This window comes from Scyliorhinus torazame, chromosome 27 (genome assembly GCF_047496885.1).
Source record: "Scyliorhinus torazame isolate Kashiwa2021f chromosome 27, sScyTor2.1, whole genome shotgun sequence".
Taxonomy (NCBI): Eukaryota; Metazoa; Chordata; class Chondrichthyes; order Carcharhiniformes; family Scyliorhinidae; genus Scyliorhinus; species Scyliorhinus torazame.
Window position 1 is genome coordinate 44,024,682 of NC_092733.1, and position 25,157 is coordinate 44,049,838.

General features: G+C 41.3%; 1 protein-coding gene across 1 annotated transcript in view; it reads right to left on the reverse strand.

Moving 5' to 3' along the window:
• The window catches only part of LOC140403267 (uncharacterized), a 209,924-nt gene that overhangs the window by 18,804 nt on the left and 165,963 nt on the right, over window positions 1–25,157 (reverse strand). The gene's annotated exons all lie outside the window — the stretch shown is intronic.

Below are 25,157 nucleotides of genomic sequence, written 5' to 3' on the forward strand. Positions count from 1 at the left end.
CAGGAATATGAGCGAGATCATCGGGTCCATCAGGACGGCTCTGCCTAATCAGGGCTGGTCATTGTGGATCTAACACCACTTTCCTGTCTTCCCGATAATCCTCGTCAATCCAAAATCTGTACCTCGCCTGTCACTCTTTGTTCCTCCTTCAATTGCTGTTGCTCTCGCCCTCCTCCCTGTCACAGGAGAGAGAGAGATGCAGCAAGATAGAGAGAATGTGTGAGAGAGAGAGAGATACAGCAAGATAGAGAGAATGTGTGAGAGAGAGAGATACAGCAAGATAGAGAGAATGTGTGTGAGAGAGAGAGAAATACAGCAAGATAGAGAGAATGTGTGAGAGAGAGAGAGATACAGCAAGATAGAGAGAATGTGTGTGAGAGAGAGAGATACAGCAAGATAGAGAGAATGTGTGAGAGAGAGAGATACAGTAAGATAGAGAGAATGTGTGTGTGAGATAGAGAGATACAGCAAGATAGAGAGAATGTGTGAGAGAGAGAGAGATACAGCAAGATAGAGAGAATGTGTGTGTGAGAGAGATACAGCAAGATAGAGAGAATGTGTGAGAGAGATACAGTAAGATAGAGAGAATGTGTGAGAGAGAGTGATGCAGCAAGATAGAGAGAATGTGTGAGAGAGTGAGATACAGCAAGATAGAGAGAATGTGTGAGAGAGAGAGATACAGTAAGATAGAGAGAATGTGTGTGAGAGAGAGAAATACAGCAAGATAGAGAGAATGTGTGTGAGAGAGAGAGAATGTGTGAGAGAGAGAAATTCAGCAAGATAGAGAGAATGTGTGTTAGAGAGAGAGAAATACAGCAAGATAGAGAGAATGTGTGTTAGAGAGAGAGAAATACAGCAAGATAGAGAGAATGTGTGAGAGAGAGAGAAATACAGCAAGATAGGGAGAATGTGTGAGAGAGAGAGAGAAATACAGCAAGATAGAGAGAACGTGTGAGAGAGGGAGAGATACAGCAAGTTAGAGAGAATGTGTGAGAGAGAGAAATACGGCAAGATAGAGAGAATGTGTGTGAGAGAGAGAGAGACGGCAAGATAGAGAGAATGTGTGTGTGTGAGAGAGAGACGGCAAGATAGAGAGAATGAGTGTGTGAGAGAGAGAGACAGCAAGATAGAGAGAATGTGTGTGAGAGAGGGAGAGATACAGAAAGATAGAGAGAATGTGTGAGAGAGAGATACAGCAAGATAGAGAGAATGTGTGAGAGAGAAATACAGCAAGATAGATAGAATGTGTGAGAGAGAGAGATACAGCAAGATAGAGAGAATGTGTGTGAGAGAGAGAAATACAGCACGATAGAGAGAATGTGTGTGAGAGAGAAATACAGCAAGATAGAGAGAATGTGTGTGAGAGAGAAATACAGCAAGATAGAGAGAATGTGTGTGAGATACAGCAAGATAGAGATAATGTGTGAGAGAGAAATATAGCAAGATAGAGAGAATGTGTGAGAGAGAAATATAGCAAGATAGAGAGAATGTGTGAGAGAGAGAGATACAGCAGGATAGAGAGAATGTGTGAGAGAGAGAAATACAGCAAGATAGATAGAATGTGTGAGAGAGAGAGATACAGCAAGATAGAGAGAATGTGTGTGAGAGAGAGAAATACAGCACGATAGAGAGAATGTGTGTGAGAGAGAAATACAGCAAGATAGAGAGAATGTGTGTGAGAGAGAAATACAGCAAGATAGAGAGAATGTGTGTGAGAGAGGGAGAGATACAGAAAGATAGAGAGAATGTGTGAGAGAGAGATACAGCAGGATAGAGAGAATGTGTGAGAGAGAGAGATACAGCAGGATAGATAGAATGTGTGAGAGAGAGAGATACAGCAAGATAGAGAGAATGTGTGTGAGAGAGAGATACAGCACGATAGAGAGAATGTGTGTGAGAGAGAAATACAGCAAGATAGAGAGAATGTGTGTGAGAGAGAAATACAGCAAGATAGAGAGAATGTGTGTGAGAGAGGGAGAGAAACAGAAAGATAGAGAGAATGTGTGAGAGAGAGATACAGCAAGATCGAGAGAATGTGTGAGAGAGAGATACAGCAAGATAGAGAGAATGTGTGAGAGAGAAATACAGCCAGATAGAGAGAATGTGTGTGAGAGAGATACAGCAAGATAGAGAGAATGTGTGTGAGAGAGAGAGAAATACAGCAAGATAGAGAGAATGTGTGTGAGAGAGATACAGCAAGATAGAGAGAATGTGTGAGAGAGAAATACAGCCAGATAGAGAGAATGTGTGTGAGAGAGATACAGCAAGATAGAGAGAATGTGTGTGAGAGAGAGAGAAATACAGCAAGATAGAGAGAATGTGTGTGAGAGAGATACAGCAAGATAGAGAGAATGTGTGAGAGGGAAAGACAGCAAGATAGAGAGAATGTGTGTGAGAGAAATACAGCCAGATAGAGAGAATGTGTGTGAGAGAGATACAGCAAGATAGAGAGAATGTGTGAGAGAGAGAAATACAGCAAGATAGAGAGAATGTGTGTGAGAGAGATACAGCAAGATAGAGAGAATGTGTGAGAGAGAAATACAGCCAGATAGAGAGAATGTGTGTGAGAGAGATACAGCAAGATAGAGAGAATGTGTGTGAGAGAGAGAGAAATACAGCAAGATAGAGAGAATGTGTGTGAGAGAGATACAGCAAGATAGAGAGAATGTGTGAGAGGGAAAGACAGCAAGATAGAGAGAATGTGTGTGAGAGAAATACAGCAAGATAGAGAGAATGTGTGAGAGAGAGAGAAATACAGCAAGATAGGGAGAATGTGTGAGAGAGAGAGAGAAATACAGCAAGATAGAGAGAACGTGTGAGAGAGGGAGAGATACAGCAAGTTAAAGAGAATGTGTGAGAGAGAGAAATACGGCAAGATAGAGAGAATGTGTGTGAGAGTGAGAGAGACGGCAAGATAGAGAGAATGTGTGTGTGTGTGAGAGAGACGGCAAGATAGAGAGAATGAGTGTGTGAGTGAGAGAGACAGCAAGATAGAGAGAATGTGTGTGAGAGAGAGAGACGGCAAGATAGAGAAAATGTGTGAGAGAGAGAGAGAGAGATACAGCAAGATAGAGAGAATGTGTGTGAGAGAGAGATACAGCAAGATAGAGAGAATGTGTGTGAGAGGGAGACAGCAAGATAGAGAGAATGTGTGAGAGAGAGAGATACAGCAAGAGAGAGAGAATGTGTGTGAGAGAGGGAGAGATACAGCAAGATAGAGAGAATGTGTGTGAGAGAGAGAAATACAGCACGATAGAGAGAATGTGAGTGAGAGAGAAATACAGCAAGAGAGAGAGAATGTGTGTGAGAGAGGGAGAGATACAGAAAGATAGAGAGAATGTGTGAGAGAGAGATACAGCAAGATAGAGAGAATGTGTGAGAGAGAAATACAGCAAGATAGAGAGAATGTGTGTGAGAGAGAGAAATACAGCAAGATAGAGAGAATGTGTGTGAGAGAGATACAGCAAGATAGAGAGAATGTGTGAGAGAGAAATACAGCCAGATAGAGAGAATGTGTGTGAGAGAGATACAGCAAGATAGAGAGAATGTGTGTGAGAGAGAGAGAAATACAGCAAGATAGAGAGAATGTGTGTGAGAGAGATACAGCAAGATAGAGAGAATGTGTGAGAGGGAAAGACAGCAAGATAGAGAGAATGTGTGTGAGAGAAATACAGCAAGATAGAGAGAATGTGTGAGAGAGAGAGATACAGCAAGATAGAGAGAATGTGTGAGAGAGAGAGAGATACAGCAAGATAGAGAGAATGTGTAAGAGAGAAATACAGCAAGATAGAGAGAATGTGTGAGAGAGAAATACAGCAAGATAGAGAGAATGTGTGAGAGAGAGTGATGCAGCAAGATAGAGAGAATGTGTGAGAGAGAGAAATTCAGCAAGATAGAGAGAATGTGTGTTAGAGAGAGAGAAATACAGCAAGATAGAGAGAATGTGTGTTAGAGAGAGAGAAATACAGCAAGATAGAGAGAATGTGTGTGTGAGAGAGAAATACAGCAAGATAGGGAGAATGTGTGAGAGAGAGAGAGAAATACAGCAAGATAGAGAGAACGTGTGAGAGAGGGAGAGATACAGCAAGTTAGAGAGAATGTGTGAGAGAGAGAAATACGGCAAGATAGAGAGAATGTGTGTGAGAGAGAGAGAGACGGCAAGATAGAGAGAATGTGTGTGTGTGAGAGAGAGACGGCAAGATAGAGAGAATGAGTGTGTGAGAGAGAGAGACAGCAAGATAGAGAGAATGTGTGTGAGAGAGGGAGAGATACAGAAAGATAGAGAGAATGTGTGAGAGAGAGATACAGCAAGATAGAGAGAATGTGTGAGAGAGAAATACAGCAAGATAGATAGAATGTGTGAGAGAGAGAGATACAGCAAGATAGAGAGAATGTGTGTGAGAGAGAGAAATACAGCACGATAGAGAGAATGTGTGTGAGAGAGAAATACAGCAAGATAGAGAGAATGTGTGTGAGAGAGAAATACAGCAAGATAGAGAGAATGTGTGTGAGATACAGCAAGATAGAGATAATGTGTGAGAGAGAAATATAGCAAGATAGAGAGAATGTGTGAGAGAGAAATATAGCAAGATAGAGAGAATGTGTGAGAGAGAGAGATACAGCAGGATAGAGAGAATGTGTGAGAGAGAGAAATACAGCAAGATAGATAGAATGTGTGAGAGAGAGAGATACAGCAAGATAGAGAGAATGTGTGTGAGAGAGAGAAATACAGCACGATAGAGAGAATGTGTGTGAGAGAGAAATACAGCAAGATAGAGAGAATGTGTGTGAGAGAGAAATACAGCAAGATAGAGAGAATGTGTGTGAGAGAGGGAGAGATACAGAAAGATAGAGAGAATGTGTGAGAGAGAGATACAGCAGGATAGAGAGAATGTGTGAGAGAGAGAGATACAGCAGGATAGATAGAATGTGTGAGAGAGAGAAATACAGCAAGATAGATAGAATGTGTGAGAGAGAGAGATACAGCAAGATAGAGAGAATGTGTGAGAGAGAGAGATACAGCAGGATAGAGAGAATGTGTGAGAGAGAGAAATACAGCAAGATAGATAGAATGTGTGAGAGAGAGAGATACAGCAAGATAGAGAGAATGTGTGTGAGAGAGAGAAATACAGCACGATAGAGAGAATGTGTGTGAGAGAGAAATACAGCAAGATAGAGAGAATGTGTGTGAGAGAGAAATACAGCAAGATAGAGAGAATGTGTGTGAGAGAGGGAGAGAAACAGAAAGATAGAGAGAATGTGTGAGAGAGAGATACAGCAAGATCGAGAGAATGTGTGAGAGAGAGATACAGCAAGATAGAGAGAATGTGTGAGAGAGAAATACAGCCAGATAGAGAGAATGTGTGTGAGAGAGATACAGCAAGATAGAGAGAATGTGTGTGAGAGAGAGAGAAATACAGCAAGATAGAGAGAATGTGTGTGAGAGAGATACAGCAAGATAGAGAGAATGTGTGAGAGAGAAATACAGCCAGATAGAGAGAATGTGTGTGAGAGAGATACAGCAAGATAGAGAGAATGTGTGTGAGAGAGAGAGAAATACAGCAAGATAGAGAGAATGTGTGTGAGAGAGATACAGCAAGATAGTGAGAATGTGTGAGAGGGAAAGACAGCAAGATAGAGAGAATGTGTGTGAGAGAAATACAGCCAGATAGAGAGAATGTGTGTGAGAGAGATACAGCAAGATAGAGAGAATGTGTGAGAGAGAGAAATACAGCAAGATAGAGAGAATGTGTGTGAGAGAGATACAGCAAGATAGAGAGAATGTGTGAGAGAGAAATACAGCCAGATAGAGAGAATGTGTGTGAGAGAGATACAGCAAGATAGAGAGAATGTGTGTGAGAGAGAGAGAAATACAGCAAGATAGAGAGAATGTGTGTGAGAGAGATACAGCAAGATAGAGAGAATGTGTGAGAGGGAAAGACAGCAAGATAGAGAGAATGTGTGTGAGAGAAATACAGCAAGATAGAGAGAATGTGTGAGAGGGAAAGACAGCAAGATAGAGAGAATGTGTGTGAGAGAAATACAGCAAGATAGAGAGAATGTGTGAGAGAGAGAGAAATACAGCAAGATAGGGAGAATGTGTGAGAGAGAGAGAGAAATACAGCAAGATAGAGAGAACGTGTGAGAGAGGGAGAGATACAGCAAGTTAAAGAGAATGTGTGAGAGAGAGAAATACGGCAAGATAGAGAGAATGTGTGTGAGAGAGAGAGAGACGGCAAGATAGAGAATGTGTGAGAGAGAGAGAGACAGCAAGATAGAGAGAATGTGTGAGAGAGAGATACAGCAAGATAGAGAATGTGTGAGAGAGAGAGAGACAGCAAGATAGAGAGAATGTGTGTGTGTGTGAGAGAGACGGCAAGATAGAGAGAATGAGTGTGTGAGAGAGAGAGACAGCAAGATAGAGAGAATGTGTGTGAGAGAGAGAGACGGCAAGATAGAGAAAATGTGTGAGAGAGAGAGAGAGAGATACAGCAAGATAGAGAGAATGTGTGTGAGAGAGAGATACAGCAAGATAGAGAGAATGTGTGTGAGAGGGAGACAGCAAGATAGAGAGAATGTGTGAGAGAGAGAGATACAGCAAGAGAGAGAGAATGTGTGTGAGAGAGGGAGAGATACAGCAAGATAGAGAGAATGTGTGTGAGAGAGAGAAATACAGCACGATAGAGAGAATGTGTGTGAGAGAGAAATACAGCAAGAGAGAGAGAATGTGTGTGAGAGAGGAAGAGATACAGAAAGATAGAGAGACTGTGTGAGAGAGAGATACAGCAAGATAGAGAGAATGTGTGAGAGAGAAATACAGCAAGATAGAGAGAATGTGTGTGAGAGAGAGAAATACAGCAAGATAGAGAGAATGTGTGTGAGAGAGATACAGCAAGATAGAGAGAATGTGTGAGAGAGAAAAAAGCCAGATAGAGAGAATGTGTGTGAGAGAGATACAGCAAGATAGAGAGAATGTGTGTGAGAGAGAGAGAAATACAGCAAGATAGAGAGAATGTGTGTGAGAGAGATACAGCAAGATAGAGAGAATGTGTGAGAGGGAAAGACAGCAAGATAGAGAGAATGTGTGTGAGAGAAATACAGCAAGATAGAGAGAATGTGTGAGAGAGAGAGATACAGCAAGATAGAGAGAATGTGTGAGAGAGAGAGAGATACAGCAAGATAGAGAGAATGTGTAAGAGAGAAATACAGCAAGATAGAGAGAATGTGTGAGAGAGAAATACAGCAAGATAGAGAGAATGTTTGTGAGAGAGAGAGATACAGCAAGATAGAGAGAATGTGTCAGAGAGAAATACAGCAAGATAGAGAGAATGTGTGAGAGAGAGAGAGATACAGCAAGATAGAGAGAATGTGTGAGCGAGAGAGATACAGCAAGATAGAGAGAATGTGTGTGAGAGAGAGATACAGCAAGATTGAGAGAATGTGTGTGAAAGAGTAATACAGCAAGATAGAGAGAATGTGTGAGAGAGAAATACAGCAAGATAGAGAGAATGTGTGTGAGAGAGAGAGAGATACAGCAAGATAGAGAGAATGTGTGTGAGAGAGAAATACAGCAAGATAGAGAGAATGTGTGTGAGAGAGAGAGAGATACAGCAAGACAGAGAGAATGTGTGTGAGAGAGAAATACAGCAAGATAGAGAGAATGTGTGTGAGAGAGAGAGATACAGCAAGATAGAGAGAATGTGTGTGAGAGAGAAATACAGCAAGATAGAGAGAATGTGTGAGAGAGAAATACAGCAAGATAGAGAGAATGTGTGTGAGAGAGAGAGAGATACAGCAAGATAGAGAGAATGTGTGTGAGAGAGATACAGCAAGATAGAGAGAATGTGTGAGAGAGAGAGATACAGCAAGATAGAGAGAATGTGTGAGAGAGAGAGATACAGCAAGATAGAGAGAATGTGTGAGAGAGAAATACAGCAAGATAGAGAGAATGTGTGAGAGAGAGATACAGCAAGATAGAGAGAATGTGTGAGAGAGAGATACAGCAAGATAGAGAGATTGTGTTTGAGAGAAATACAGCAAGATAGAGAGATTGTGTTTGAGAGAAATACAGCAAGCTAGAGAGAATGTGTGAGAGAGAGAGATACAGCAAGATAGAGAGAATGTGTGAGAGGGAAAGACAGCAAGATAGAGAGAATGTGTGTGAGAGAAATACAGCAAGATAGAGAGAATGTGTGAGAGAGAGAGAAATACAGCAAGATAGGGAGAATGTGTGAGAGAGAGAGAGAAATACAGCAAGATAGAGAGAACGTGTGAGAGAGGGAGAGATACAGCAAGTTAAAGAGAATGTGTGAGAGAGAGAAATACGGCAAGATAGAGAATGTGTGAGAGAGAGAGAGACGGCAAGATAGAGAATGTGTGAGAGAGAGAGAGACAGCAAGATAGAGAGAATGTGTGAGAGAGAGATACAGCAAGATAGAGAATGTGTGAGAGAGAGAGAGACAGCAAGATAGAGAGAATGTGTGTGTGTGTGAGAGAGACGGCAAGATAGAGAGAATGAGTGTGTGAGAGAGAGAGACAGCAAGATAGAGAGAATGTGTGTGAGAGAGAGAGACGGCAAGATAGAGAAAATGTGTGAGAGAGAGAGAGAGAGAGATACAGCAAGATAGAGAGAATGTGTGTGAGAGAGAGATACAGCAAGATAGAGAGAATGTGTGTGAGAGGGAGACAGCAAGATAGAGAGAATGTGTGAGAGAGAGAGATACAGCAAGAGAGAGAGAATGTGTGTGAGAGAGGGAGAGATACAGCAAGATAGAGAGAATGTGTGTGAGAGAGAGAAATACAGCACGATAGAGAGAATGTGTGTGAGAGAGAAATACAGCAAGAGAGAGAGAATGTGTGTGAGAGAGGGAGAGATACAGAAGGATAGAGAGAATGTGTGAGAGAGAGATACAGCAAGATAGAGAGAATGTGTGAGAGAGAAATACAGCAAGATAGAGAGAATGTGTGTGAGAGAGAGAAATACAGCAAGATAGAGAGAATGTGTGTGAGAGAGATACAGCAAGATAGAGAGAATGTGTGAGAGAGAAATACAGCCAGATAGAGAGAATGTGTGTGAGAGAGATACAGCAAGATAGAGAGAATGTGTGTGAGAGAGAGAGAAATACAGCAAGATAGAGAGAATGTGTATGAGAGAGATACAGCAAGATAGAGAGAATGTGTGAGAGGGAAAGACAGCAAGATAGAGAGAATGTGTGTGAGAGAAATACAGCAAGATAGAGAGAATGTGTGAGAGAGAGAGATACAGCAAGATAGAGAGAATGTGTGAGAGAGAGAGAGATACAGCAAGATAGAGAGAATGTGTAAGAGAGAAATACAGCAAGATAGAGAGAATGTGTGAGAGAGAAATACAGCAAGATAGAGAGAATGTTTGTGAGAGAGAGAGATACAGCAAGATAGAGAGAATGTGTAAGAGAGAAATACAGCAAGATAGAGAGAATGTGTGAGAGAGAGAGAGATACAGCAAGATAGAGAGAATGTGTGAGCGAGAGAGATACAGCAAGATAGAGAGAATGTGTGTGAGAGAGAGATACAGCAAGATTGAGAGAATGTGTGTGAAAGAGTAATACAGCAAGATAGAGAGAATGTGTGAGAGAGAAATACAGCAAGATAGAGAGAATGTGTGTGAGAGAGAGAGAGATACAGCAAGATAGAGAGAATGTGTGTGAGAGAGAAATACAGCAAGATAGAGAGAATGTGTGTGAGAGAGAGAGAGTTACAGCAAGACAGAGAGAATGTGTGTGAGAGAGAAATACAGCAAGATAGAGAGAATGTGTGTGAGAGAGAGAGATACAGCAAGATAGAGAGAATGTGTGTGAGAGAGAAATACAGCAAGATAGAGAGAATGTGTGAGAGAGAAATACAGCAAGATAGAGAGAATGTGTGTGAGAGAGAGAGAGATACAGCAAGATAGAGAGAATGTGTGTGAGAGAGATACAGCAAGATAGAGAGAATGTGTGAGAGAGAGAGATACAGCAAGATAGAGAGAATGTGTGAGAGAGAGAGATACAGCAAGATAGAGAGAATGTGTGAGAGAGAAATACAGCAAGATAGAGAGAATGTGTGAGAGAGAGATACAGCAAGATAGAGAGAATGTGTGAAGAGAGAATGTGTGAGAGAGAGATACAGCAAGATAGAGAGATTGTGTTTGAGAGAAATACAGCAAGATAGAGAGATTGTGTTTGAGAGAAATACAGCAAGATAGAGAGAATGTGTGAGAGAGAGAGATACAGCAAGATAGAGAGGATGTGTGTGAGAGAGAGAGAGTTACAGCAAGATAGAGAGAATGTGTGTGAGAGAGAGAGATACAGCAAGATAGAGAGAATGTGTGTGAGAGAGAGCTACAGCAAGATAGAGAGAATGTGTGTGAGAGAGATACAGCAAGATCGAGAGAATGTGTGAGAGAGAAATACAGCAAGATAGAGAGAATGTGTGTGAGAGAGAAATACAGCAAGATAGAGAGAATGTGTGTGAGAGAGAGAGAGATACAGCAAATAGAGAGAATGTGTGAGAGAGAAATACAGCATGATAGAGAGAATGTGAGTGAGAGAGAAATACAGCAAGATAGAGAGAATGTGTATGCGAGAGAGATAAAGCAAGATTGAGAGAATGTGTGTGAGAGAGAAATACAGCAAGATAGAGAGAATGTGAGTGAGAGAGAGAGAGATACAGCAAGATAGAGAGAATGTGTGTGAGAGAGATACAGGAAGATCGAGAGAATGTGTGTGAGAGAGAGATACAGCAAGATAGAGAGAATGTGTGTGAGAGAGATTAAACTAGAAAGAGTGCAGAAAAGATTTACTAGGATGTTGCCGGGACTTGATGGTTTCAGTTATAAGGAGAGGCTGGATAGGCTGGGACTTTTTTCCCTGGAGTGTAGGAGGCTTAGGGGTGATGTTATAGAGGTCTATAAAATAATTAGGGGCATAGATAAGGTAGATAGTCAACATCTTTTCCCAAAGGTAGGGGAGTCTAAAACTAGAGGGCATAGGTTTAAGGTGAGAGGGGAGAGATTCAGAAGGGCCCAGAGGGGCAATTTCTTCACTCAGAGGGTAGTGAGTGTCTGGAATGGGCTGCCAGAGGTAGTAGTAGAAGCGGGTACAATTGTGTCTTTCAAAAAGCATTTAGATGGTTACATGGGTAAGATGGGTATAGAGGGTTATGGGCCAAGTGCGGGCAACTGGGACTAGCTTAATGGTAAAAAACTGGGCGGCATGGACTGGTTGGGCCGAAGGGCCTGTTTCCATGCTGTAAACTTCTATGATTCTATGATTCTATGAGAGATAAATACAGCACGATAGAGAGAATGTGTGAGAGAGAGAAATACAGCAAGATAGAGAGAATGTGAGTGAGAGAGAGAGAGATACAGCAAGATAGAGAGAATGTGTGTGAGAGAGAGAGATACAGCAAGATCGAGAGAATGTGTGAGAGAGAAATACAGCACGATAGAGAGAATGTGTGTGAGAGAGAAATACAGCAAGAGAGAGAGAATGTGTGTGAGAGAGGGAGAGATACAGAAAGATAGAGAGAATGTGTGAGAGAGAGATACAGCAAGATAGAGAGAATGTGTGAGAGAGAAATACAGCAAGATAGAGAGAATGTGTGTGAGAGAGAGAAATACAGCAAGATAGAGAGAATGTGTGTGAGAGAGATACAGCAAGATAGAGAGAATGTGTGAGAGAGAAATACAGCCAGATAGAGAGAATGTGTGTGATAGAGATACAGCAAGATAGAGAGAATGTGTGTGAGAGAGAGAGAAATACAGCAAGATAGAGAGAATGTGTGTGAGAGAGATACAGCAAGATAGAGAGAATGTGTGAGAGGGAAAGACAGCAAGATAGAGAGAATGTGTGTGAGAGAAATACAGCAAGATAGAGAGAATGTGTGAGAGAGAGAGATACAGCAAGATAGAGAGAATGTGTGTGAGAGAGAGAGATACAGCAAGATAGAGAGAATGTGTAAGAGAGAAATACAGCAAGATAGAGAGAATGTGTGAGAGAGAAATACAGCAAGATAGAGAGAATGTTTGTGAGAGAGAGAGATACAGCAAGATAGAGAGAATGTGTAAGAGAGAAATACAGCAAGATAGAGAGAATGTGTGAGAGAGAGTGAGATACAGCAAGATAGAGAGAATGTGTGAGCGAGAGAGATACAGCAAGATAGAGAGAATGTGTGTGAGAGAGAGATACAGCAAGATTGAGAGAATGTGTGTGAAAGAGAAATACAGCAAGATAGAGAGAATGTGTGTGAGAGAGATACAGCAAGATAGACAGAATGTGTGAGAGAGAGAAATACAGCAAGATAGAGAGAATGTGTGTGAGAGAGATACAGCAATATAGAGAGAATGTGTGAGAGAGAGAGATACAGCAAGATAGAGAGAATGTGTGAGAGAGAGAGATACAGCAAGATAGAGAGAATGTGTGAGAGAGAAATACAGCAAGATAGAGAGAATGTGTGAGAGAGAGATACAGCAAGATAGAGAGATTGTGTCTGAGAGAAATACAGCAAGATAGAGAGATTGTGTTTGAGAGAAATACAGCAAGATAGAGAGAATGTGTGAGAGAGAGAGATACAGCAAGATAGAGAGGATGTGTGTGAGAGAGAGAGAGTTACAGCAAGATAGAGAGAATGTGTGTGAGAGAGAGAGATACAGCAAGATAGAGAGAATGTGTGTGAGAGAGAGCTACAGCAAGATAGAGAGAATGTGTGTGAGAGAGATACAGCAAGATCGAGAGAATGTGTGAGAGAGAAATACAGCAAGATAGAGAGAATGTGTGTGAGAGAGAAATACAGCAAGATAGAGAGAATGTGTGTGAGAGAGAGAGAGATACAGCAAATAGAGAGAATGTGTGAGAGAGAAATACAGCATGATAGAGAGAATGTGAGTGAGAGAGAAATACAGCAAGATAGAGAGAATGTGTATGCGAGAGAGATAAAGCAAGATTGAGAGAATGTGTGTGAGAGAGAAATACAGCAAGATAGAGAGAATGTGAGTGAGAGAGAGAGAGATACAGCAAGATAGAGAGAATGTGTGTGAGAGAGATACAGCAAGATCGAGAGAATGTGTGAGAGAGAAATACAGCAAGATAGAGAGAATGTGTGAGAGAGAGAGATACAGCAAGATAGAGAGAATGTGTGTGAGAGAGATTAAACTAGAAAGAGTGCAGAAAAGATTTACTAGGATGTTGCCGGGACTTGATGGTTTCAGTTATAAGGAGAGGCTGGATAGACTGGGACTTTTTTCCCTGGAATGTAGGAGGCTTAGGGGTGATCTTATAGAGGTCTATAAAATAATTAGGGGCATAGATAAGGTAGATAGTCAACATCTTTTCCCAAAGGTAGGGGAGTCTAAAACTAGAGGGCATAGGTTTAAGGTGAGAGGGGAGAGATTCAGAAGGGCCCAGAGGGGCAATTTCTTCACTCAGAGGGTAGTGAGTGTCTGGAATGGGCTGCCAGAGGTAGTAGTAGAAGCGGGTACAATTGTGTCTTTCAAAAAGCATTTAGATGGTTACATGGGTAAGATGGGTATAGAGGGTTATGGGCCAAGTGCGGGCAACTGGGACTAGCTTAATGGTAAAAAACTGGGCGGCACGGACTGGTTGGGCCGAAGGGCCTGTTTCCATGCTGTAAACTTCTATGATTCTATGATTCTATGAGAGATAAATACAGCACGATAGAGAGAATGTGTGAGAGAGAGAAATACAGCAAGATAGAGAGAATGTGAGTGAGAGAGAGAGAGATACAGCAAGATAGAGAGAATGTGTGTGAGAGAGAGAGATACAGCAAGATCGAGAGAATGTGTGAGAGAGAAATACAGCACGATAGAGAGAATGTGTGTGAGAGAGAAATACAGCAAGAGAGAGAGAATGTGTGTGAGAGAGGGAGAGATACAGAAAGATAGAGAGAATGTGTGAGAGAGAGATACAGCAAGATAGAGAGAATGTGTGAGAGAGAAATACAGCAAGAGAGAGAGAATGTGTGTGAGAGAGAGAAATACAGCAAGATAGAGAGAATGTGTGTGAGAGAGATACAGCAAGATAGAGAGAATGTGTGAGAGAGAAATACAGCCAGATAGAGAGAATGTGTGTGATAGAGATACAGCAAGATAGAGAGAATGTGTGTGAGAGAGAGAGAAATACAGCAAGATAGAGAGAATGTGTGTGAGAGAGATACAGCAAGATAGAGAGAATGTATGAGAGGGAAAGACAGCAAGATAGAGAGAATGTGTGTGAGAGAAATACAGCAAGATAGAGAGAATGTGTGAGAGAGAGAGATACAGCAAGATAGAGAGAATGTGTGAGAGAGAGAGAGATACAGCAAGATAGAGAGAATGTGTAAGAGAGAAATACAGCAAGATAGAGAGAATGTGTGAGAGAGAGTGAGATACAGCAAGATAGAGAGAATGTGTGAGCGAGAGAGATACAGCAAGATAGAGAGAATGTGTGTGAGAGAGAGATACAGCAAGATTGAGAGAATGTGTGTGAAAGAGAAATACAGCAAGATAGAGAGAATGTGTGAGAGAGAAATACAGCAAGATAGAGAGAAAGTGTATGAGAGAGAGAGAGATACAGCAAGATAGAGAGAATGTGTGTGAGAGAGAAATACAGCAAGATAGAGAGAATGTGTGTGAGAGAGAGAGAGATACAGCAAGACAGAGAGAATGTGTGTGAGAGAGAAATACAGCAAGATAGAGAGAATGTGTGTGAGAGAGAGAGATACAGCAAGATAGAGAGAATGTGTGTGAGAGAGAAATACAGCAAGATAGAGAGAATGTGTGAGAGAGAAATACAGCAAGATAGAGAGAATGTGTGTGAGAGAGAGAGAGATACAGCAAGATAGAGAGAATGTGTGTGAGAGAAATACAGCAAGATAGAGAGAATGTGTGTGAGAGAGAGAGATACAGCAAGATAGAGAGAATGTGTGTGAGAGAGAAATACAGCAAGATAGAGCGAATGTGTGAGAGAGAAATACAGCAAGATAGAGAGAATGTGTGTGAGAGAGAGAGAGATACAGCAAGATAGAGAGAATGTGTGTGAGAGAGAGATACAGCAAGATGGAGAGAATGTGTGAGAGAGAGAGATACAGCAAGATAGAGAGAATGTGTGAGAGAGAAATACAGCAAGATAGAGAGAATGTGTGTGAGAGTGAGAGAGTTACAGCAAGATAGAGAGAATGTGTGAGAGAGAGAGAGATACAGCAAGAGAGAGAGAAATACAGCAAGATAGAGAGAATGTGTGTGAGAGAGATACAGGAAGATAGAGAGAATGTGTGAGAGACAAATACAGCAAGATAGAGAGAATGTGTGTGAGAGAGATACAGCAAGATAGAGAGAATGTGTGTGAGAGAGAAATACAGCAAGATAGAGAGAATGTGTGAGAGAGAGAGATACAGCAAGATAGAGAGAATGTGTGAGAGAGAGAGATACAGCAAGATAGAGAGAATGTGTGAGAGAGAGAGATACAGCAAGAGAGAGAGAAATACAGCAAGATAGAGAGAATGTGTGTGAGAGAGATACAGCAAGATAGAGAGAATGTGTGAGAGAGAGAGATACAGCAAGATAGAGAGAATATGTGAGAGAGAAATACAGCAAGATAGAGAGAATGTGTGATAGAGAGAGAGATACAGCAAGATAGAGAGAATGTGTGAGAGAGAAATACAGCAAGATAGGGAGAATGTCTGTGAGAGAGATACAGCAAGATAGAGAGAATGTGTGTGAGAGAAATACAGCAAGATAGAGAGAATGTGTGTGAGAGGGAGACAGCAAGATAGAGAGAATGTGTGAGAGAGAGAGATACAGCAAGAGAGAGAGAATGTGTGTGAGAGAGGGAGAGATACAGCAAGATAGAGAGAATGTGTGTGAGAGAGAGAAATACAGCACGATAGAGAGAATGTGTGTGAGAGAGAAATACAGCAAGAGAGAGAGAATGTGTGTGAGAGAGGGAGAGATACAGAAAGATAGAGAGAATGTGTGAGAGAGAGATACAGCAAGATAGAGAGAATGTGTGAGAGAGAAATACAGCAAGATAGAGAGAATGTGTGTGAGAGAGAGAAATACAGCAAGATAGAGAGAATGTGTGTGAGAGAGATACAGCAAGATAGAGAGAATGTGTGAGAGAGAAATACAGCCAGATAGAGAGAATGTGTGTGAGAGAGATACAGCAAGATAGAGAGAATGTGTGTGAGAGAGAGAGAAATACAGCAAGATAGAGAGAATGTGTGTGAGAGAGATACAGCAAGATAGAGAGAATGTGTGAGAGGGAAAGACAGCAAGATAGAGAGAATGTGTGTGAGAGAAATACAGCAAGATAGAGAGAATGTGTGAGAGAGAGAGATACAGCAAGATAGAGAGAATGTGTGTGAGAGAGAGAGATACAGCAAGAGAGAGAGAATGTGTAAGAGAGAAATACAGCAAGATAGAGAGAATGTGTGAGAGAGAAATACAGCAAGATAGAGAGAATGTTTGTGAGAGAGAGAGATACAGCAAGATAGAGAGAATGTGTAAGAGAGAAATACAGCAAGATAGAGAGAATGTGTGAGAGAGAGAGAGATACAGCAAGATAGAGAGAATGTGTGAGCGAGAGAGATACAGCAAGATAGAGAGAATGTGTGTGAGAGAGAGATACAGCAAGATTGAGAGAATGTGTGTGAAAGAGTAATACAGCAAGATAGAGAGAATGTGTGAGAGAGAAATACAGCAAGATAGAGAGAATGTGTGTGAGAGAGAGAGAGATACAGCAAGATAGAGAGAATGTGTGTGAGAGAGAAATACAGCAAGATAGAGAGAATGTGTGTGAGAGAGAGAGAGATACAGCAAGACAGAGAGAATGTGTGTGAGAGAGAAATACAGCAAGATAGAGAGAATGTGTGTGACAGAGAGAGATACAGCAAGATAGAGAGAATGTGTGTGAGAGAGAAATACAGCAAGATAGAGAGAATGTGTGAGAGAGAAATACAGCAAGATAGAGAGAATGTGTGTGAGAGAGAGAGAGATACAGCAAGATAGAGAGAATGTGTGTGAGAAAGATACAGCAAGATAGAGAGAATGTGTGAGAGAGAGAGATACAGCAAGATAGAGAGAATGTGTGAGAGAGAGAGATACAGCAAGATAGAGAGAATGTGTGAGAGAGAAATACAGCAAGATAGAGAGAATGTGTGAGAGAGAGATACAGCAAGATAGAGAGAATGTGTGAGAGAGAGATACAGCAAGATAGAGAGATTGTGTTTGAGAGAAATACAGCAAGATAGAGAGATTGTGTTTGAGAGAAATACAGCAAGATAGAGAGAATGTGTGAGAGAGAGAGATACAGCAAGATAGAGAGGATGTGTGTGAGAGAGAGAGAGTTACAGCAAGATAGAGAGAATGTGTGTGAGAGAGAGAGATACAGCAAGATAGAGAGAATGTGTGTGAGAGAGAGCTACAGCAAGATAGAGAGAATGTGTGTGAGAGAGATACAGCAAGATCGAGAGAATGTGTGAGAGAGAAATACAGCAAGATAGAGAGAATGTGTGTGAGAGAGAAATACAGCAAGATAGAGAGAATGTGTGTGAGAGAGAGAGAGATACAGCAAATAGAGAGAATGTGTGAGAGAGAAATACAGCATGATAGAGAGAATGTGAGTGAGAGAGAAATACAGCAAGATAGAGAGAATGTGTATGCGAGAGAGATAAAGCAAGATTGAGAGAATGTGTGTGAGAGAGAAATACAGCAAGATAGAGAGAATGTGAGTGAGAGAGAGAGAGATACAGCAAGATAGAGAGAATGTGTGTGAGAGAGATACAGCAAGATCGAGAGAATGTGTGAGAGAGAAATACAGCAAGATAGAGAGAATGTGTGAGAGAGAGAGATACAGCAAGATAGAGAGAATGTGTGTGAGAGAGATTAAACTAGAAAGAGTGCAGAAAAGATTTACTAGGATGTTGCCGGGACTTGATGGTTTCAGTTATAAGGAGAGGCTGGATAGGCTGGGACTTTTTTCCCTGGAGTGTAGGAGGCTTAGGGGTGATGTTATAGAGGTCTATAAAATAATTAGGGGCATAGATAAGGTAGATAGTCAACATCTTTTCCCAAAGGTAGGGGAGTCTAAAACTAGAGGGCATAGGTTTAAGGTGAGAGGGGATAGATTCAGAAGGGCCCAGAGGGGCAATTTCTTCACTCAGAGGGTAGTGAGTGTCTGGAATGGGCTGCCAGAGGTAGTAGTAGAAGCGGGTACAATTGTGTCTTTCAAAAAGCATTTAGATGGTTACATGGGTAAGATGGGTATAGAGGGTTATGGGCCAAGTGCGGGCAACTGGGACTAGCTTAATGGTAAAAAACTGGGCGGCATGGACTGGTTAGGCCGAAGGGCCTGTTTCCATGCTGTAAACTTCTATGATTCTATGATTCTATGAGAGATAAATACAGCACGATAGAGAGAATGTGTGAGAGAGAGAAATACAGCAAGATAGAGAGAATGTGAGTGAGAGAGAGAGAGATACAGCAAGATAGAGAGAATGTGTGTGAGAGAGAGAGATACAGCAAGATCAAGAGAATGTGTGAGAGAGAAATACAGCACGATAGAGAGAATGTGTGTGAGAGAGAAATACAGCAAGAGAGAAAGAATGTGTGTGAGAGAGGGAGAGATACAGAAAGATAGAGAGAATGTGTGAGAGAGAGATACAGCAAGATAGAGAGAATGTGTGAGAGAGAAATACAGCAAGATAGAGAGAATGTGTGTGAGAGAGAGAAATACAGCAAGATAGAGAGAATGTGTGTGAGAGAGATACAGCAAGATAGAGAGAATGTGTGAGAGAGAAATACAGCCAGATAGAGAGAATGTGTGTGATAGAGATACAGCAAGATAGAGAGAATGTGTGTGAGAGAGAGAGAAATACAGCAAGATAGAGAGAATGTGTGTGAGAGAGATACAGCAAGATAGAGAGAATGTGTGAGAGGGAAAGACAGCAAGATAGAGAGAATGTGTGTGAGAGAAATACAGCAAGATAGAGAGAATGTGTGAGAGAGAGAGATACAGCAAGATAGAGAGAATGTGTGAGAGAGAGAGAGATACAGCAAGATAGAGAGAATGTGTAAGAGAGAAATACAGCAAGATAGAGAGAATGTTTGTGAGAGAGAGAAATACAGCAAGATAGAGAGAATGTTTGTGAGAGAGAGAGATACAGCAAGATAGAGAGAAAGTGTAAGAGAGAAATACAGCAAGATAGAGAGAATGTGTGAGAGAGAGTGAGATACAGCAAGATAGAGAGAATGTGTGAGCGAGAGAGATACAGCAAGATAGAGAGAATGTGTGTGAGAGAGAGATACAGCAAGATTGAGAGAATGTGTGTGAAAGAGAAATACAGCAAGATAGAGAGAATGTGTGAGAGAGAAATACAGCAAGATAGAGAGAATGTGTGTGAGAGAGAGAGATACAGCAAGATAGAGAGAATGTGTGTGAGAGAGAAATACAGCAAGATAGAGAGAATGTGTGTGAGAGAGAGAGAGATACAGCAAGACAGAGAGAATGTGTGTGAGAGAGAAATACAGCAAGATAGAGAGAATGTGTGTGAGAGAGAGAGATACAGCAAGATAGAGAGAATGTGTGAGAGAGAGAGATACAGCAAGATAGAGAGAATGTGTGAGAGAGAGAGAGAAATACAGCAAGATAGAGGGAATGTGAGAGAGAATACAGCAAGATAGAGAGAATGTGTGAGAGAGAGAGATACAGCAAGATAGAGAGAATATGTGAGAGAGAAATACAGCAAGATAGAGAGAATGTGTGATAGAGAGAGAGATACAGCAAGATAGAGAGAATGTGTGAGAGAGAAATACAGCAAGATAGGGAGAATGTGTGTGAGAGAGATACAGCAAGATAGAGAGAATGTGTGTGAGAGAAATACAGCAAGATAGAGAGAATGTGTGAGAGAGAGATACAGCAAGATAGAGAGAATGTGTGAGAGAGAGAGATACAGCAAGATAGAGAGAATGTGTGTGAGAGAGAGATACAGCAAGATAGAGAGAATGTGTGAGAGAGAGATACAGCAAGATAGAGAGAATGTGTGTGAGAGAGAGAGATACAGCAAGATAGAGAGAATGTGTGTGAGAGAAATACAGCAAGATAGACAGAATGTGTGAGAGAGAGAAATACAGCAAGATAGAGAGAATGTGTGTGAGAGAGATACAGCAAGATAGAAAGAATGTGTGTGAGAGAAATACAGCAAGATAGAGAGAATGTGTGTGAGAGAGATACAGCAAGATAGACAGAATGTGTGAGAGAGAGAAATACAGCAAGATAGAGAGAATGTGTGTGAGAGAGAAATACAGCAAGATAGAGAGAATGTGTGTGAGAGAGATACAGCAAGATAGACAGAATGTGTGAGAGAGAGAAATACAGCAAGATAGAGAGAATGTGTGTGAGAGAGATACAGCAAGATAGACAGAATGTGTGAGAGAGAGAAATACAGCAAGATAGAGAGAATGTGTGTGAGAGAGATACAGCAATATAGAGAGAATGTGTGAGAGAGAGAGATACAGCAAGATAGAGAGAATGTGTGAGAGAGAGAGATACAGCAAGATAGAGAGAATGTGTGAGAGAGAAATACAGCAAGATAGAGAGAATGTGTGAGAGAGAGATACAGCAAGATAGAGAGAATGTGTGAGAGAGAGATACAGCAAGATAGAGAGAATGTGTGAGAGAGAAATACAGCATGATAGAGAGAATGTGAGTGAGAGAGAAATACAGCAAGATGGAGAGAATGTGTATGCGAGAGAGATAAAGCAAGATTGAGAGAATGTGTGTGAGAGAGAAATACAGCAAGATAGAGAGAATGTGAGTGAGAGAGAGAGAGATACAGCAAGATAGAGAGAATGTGTGTGAGAGAGATACAGCAAGATCGAGAGAATGTGTGAGAGAGAAATACAGCAAGATAGAGAGAATGTGTGAGAGAGAGAGATACAGCAAGATAGAGAGAATGTGTGTGAGAGAGATTAAACTAGAAAGAGTGCAGAAAAGATTTACTAGGATGTTGCCGGGACTTGATGGTTTCAGTTATAAGGAGAGGCTGGATAGACTGGGACTTTTTTCCCTGGAGTGTAGGAGGCTTAGGGGTGATCTTATAGAGGTCTATAAAATAATGAGGGGCATAGATAAGGTAGATAGTCAACATCTTTTCCCAAAGGTAGGGGAATCTAAAACTAGAGGGCATAGGTTTAAGGTGAGAGGGGAGAGATTCAGAAGGGCCCAGAGGGGCAATTTCTTCACTCAGAGGGTAGTGAGTGTCTGGAATGGGCTGCCAGAGGTAGTAGTAGAAGCGGGTACAATTGTGTCTTTCAAAAAGCATTTAGATGGTTACATGGGTAAGATGGGTATAGAGGGTTATGGGCCAAGTGCGGGCAACTGGGACTAGCTTAATGGTAAAAAACTGGGCGGCACGGACTGGTTGGGCCGAAGGGCCTGTTTCCATGCTGTAAACTTCTATGATTCTATGAGAGATAAATACAGCACGATAGAGAGAATGTGTGAGAGAGAGAAATACAGCAAGATAGAGAGAATGTGAGTGAGAGAGAGAGAGATACAGCAAGATAGAGAGAATGTGTGTGAGAGAGAGAGATACAGCAAGATCGAGAGAATGTGTGAGAGAGAAATACAGCACGATAGAGAGAATGTGTGTGAGAGAGAAATACAGCAAGAGAGAGAGAATGTGTGTGAGAGAGGGAGAGATACAGAAAGATAGAGAGAATGTGTGAGAGAGAGATACAGCAAGATAGAGAGAATGTGTGAGAGAGAAATACAGCAAGATAGAGAGAATGTGTGTGAGAGAGAGAAATACAGCAAGATAGAGAGAATGTGTGTGAGAGAAATACAGCAAGATAGAGAGAATGTGTGAGAGAGAAATACAGCCAGATAGAGAGAATGTGTGTGATAGAGATACAGCAAGATAGAGAAAATGTGTGTGAGAGAGAGAGAAATACAGCAAGATAGAGAGAATGTGTGTGAGAGAGATACAGCAAGATAGAGAGAATGTATGAGAGGGAAAGACAGCAAGATAGAGAGAATGTGTGTGAGAGAAATACAGCAAGATAGAGAGAATGTGTGAGAGAGAGAGATACAGCAAGATAGAGAGAATGTGTGAGAGAGAGAGAGATACAGCAAGATAGAGAGAATGTGTAAGAGAGAAATACACCAAGATAGAGAGAATGTGTGAGAGAGAAATACAGCAAGATAGAGAGAATGTTTGTGAGAGAGAGAGATACAGCAAGATAGAGAGAATGTGTAAGAGAGAAATACAGCAAGATAGAGAGAATGTGTGAGAGAGAGTGAGATACAGCAAGATAGAGAGAATGTGTGAGCGAGAGAGATACAGCAAGATAGAGAGAATGTGTGTGAGAGAGAGATACAGCAAGATTGAGAGAATGTGTGTGAAAGAGAAATACAGCAAGATAGAGAGAATGTGTGAGAGAGAAATACAGCAAGATAGAGAGAATGTGTGTGAGAGAGAGAGAGATACAGCAAGATAGAGAGAATGTGTGTGAGAGAGAAATACAGCAAGATAGAGAGAATGTGTGTGAGAGAGAGAGAGATACAGCAAGACAGAGAGAATGTGTGTGAGAGAGAAATACAGCAAGATAGAGAGAATGTGTGTGAGAGAGAGAGATACAGCAAGATAGAGAGAATGTGTGTGAGAGAGAAATACAGCAAGATAGAGAGAATGTGTGAGAGAGAAATACAGCAAGATAGAGAGAATGTGTGTGAGAGAGAGAGAGATACAGCAAGATAGAGAGAATGTGTGTGAGAGAAATACAGCAAGATAGAGAGAATGTGTGTGAGAGAGAGAGATACAGCAAGATAGAGAGAATGTGTGTGAGAGAGAAATACAGCAAGATAGAGCGAATGTGTGAGAGAGAAATACAGCAAGATAGAGAGAATGTGTGTGAGAGAGAGAGAGATACAGCAAGATAGAGAGAATGTGTGTGAGAGAGAGATACAGCAAGATGGAGAGAATGTGTGAGAGAGAGAGATACAGCAAGATAGAGAGAATGTGTGAGAGAGAAATACAGCAAGATTGAGAGAATGTGTGTGAGAGAGAAATACAGCAAGATAGAGAGAATGTGAGTGAGAGAGAGAGAGATACAGCAAGATAGAGAGAATGTGTGTGAGAGAGAGAGATACAGCAAGATCAAGAGAATGTGTGAGAGAGAAATACAGCACGATAGAGAGAATGTGTGTGAGAGAGAAATACAGCAAGAGAGAAAGAATGTGTGTGAGAGAGGGAGAGATACAGAAAGATAGAGAGAATGTGTGAGAGAGAGATACAGCAAGATAGAGAGAATGTGTGAGAGAGAAATACAGCAAGATAGAGAGAATGTGTGTGAGAGAGAGAAATACAGCAAGATAGAGAGAATGTGTGTGAGAGAGATACAGCAAGATAGAGAGAATGTGTGAGAGAGAAATACAGCCAGATAGAGAGAATGTGTGTGATAGAGATACAGCAAGATAGAGAGAATGTGTGTGAGAGAGAGAGAAATACAGCAAGATAGAGAGAATGTGTGTGAGAGAGATACAGCAAGATAGAGAGAATGTGTGAGAGGGAAAGACAGCAAGATAGAGAGAATGTGTGTGAGAGAAATACAGCAAGATAGAGAGAATGTGTGAGAGAGAGAGATACAGCAAGATAGAGAGAATGTGTGAGAGAGAGAGAGATACAGCAAGATAGAGAGAATGTGTAAGAGAGAAATACAGCAAGATAGAGAGAATGTTTGTGAGAGAGAGAAATACAGCAAGATAGAGAGAATGTTTGTGAGAGAGAGAGATACAGCAAGATAGAGAGAAAGTGTAAGAGAGAAATACAGCAAGATAGAGAGAATGTGTGAGAGAGAGTGAGATACAGCAAGATAGAGAGAATGTGTGAGCGAGAGAGATACAGCAAGATAGAGAGAATGTGTGTGAGAGAGAGATACAGCAAGATTGAGAGAATGTGTGTGAAAGAGAAATACAGCAAGATAGAGAGAATGTGTGAGAGAGAAATACAGCAAGATAGAGAGAATGTGTGTGAGAGAGAGAGATACAGCAAGATAGAGAGAATGTGTGTGAGAGAGAAATACAGCAAGATAGAGAGAATGTGTGTGAGAGAGAGAGAGATACAGCAAGACAGAGAGAATGTGTGTGAGAGAGAAATACAGCAAGATAGAGAGAATGTGTGTGAGAGAGAGAGATACAGCAAGATAGAGAGAATGTGTGAGAGAGAGAGATACAGCAAGATAGAGAGAATGTGTGAGAGAGAGAGAGAAATACAGCAAGATAGAGGGAATGTGAGAGAGAATACAGCAAGATAGAGAGAATGTGTGAGAGAGAGAGATACAGCAAGATAGAGAGAATATGTGAGAGAGAAATACAGCAAGATAGAGAGAATGTGTGATAGAGAGAGAGATACAGCAAGATAGAGAGAATGTGTGAGAGAGAAATACAGCAAGATAGGGAGAATGTGTGTGAGAGAGATACAGCAAGATAGAGAGAATGTGTGTGAGAGAAATACAGCAAGATAGAGAGAATGTGTGAGAGAGAGATACAGCAAGATAGAGAGAATGTGTGAGAGAGAGAGATACAGCAAGATAGAGAGAATGTGTGTGAGAGAGAGATACAGCAAGATAGAGAGAATGTGTGAGAGAGAGATACAGCAAGATAGAGAGAATGTGTGTGAGAGAGAGAGATACAGCAAGATAGAGAGAATGTGTGTGAGAGAAATACAGCAAGATAGACAGAATGTGTGAGAGAGAGAAATACAGCAAGATAGAGAGAATGTGTGTGAGAGAGATACAGCAAGATAGAAAGAATGTGTGTGAGAGAAATACAGCAAGATAGAGAGAATGTGTGTGAGAGAGATACAGCAAGATAGACAGAATGTGTGAGAGAGAGAAATACAGCAAGATAGAGAGAATGTGTGTGAGAGAGAAATACAGCAAGATAGAGAGAATGTGTGTGAGAGAGATACAGCAAGATAGACAGAATGTGTGAGAGAGAGAAATACAGCAAGATAGAGAGAATGTGTGTGAGAGAGATACAGCAAGATAGACAGAATGTGTGAGAGAGAGAAATACAGCAAGATAGAGAGAATGTGTGTGAGAGAGATACAGCAATATAGAGAGAATGTGTGAGAGAGAGAGATAC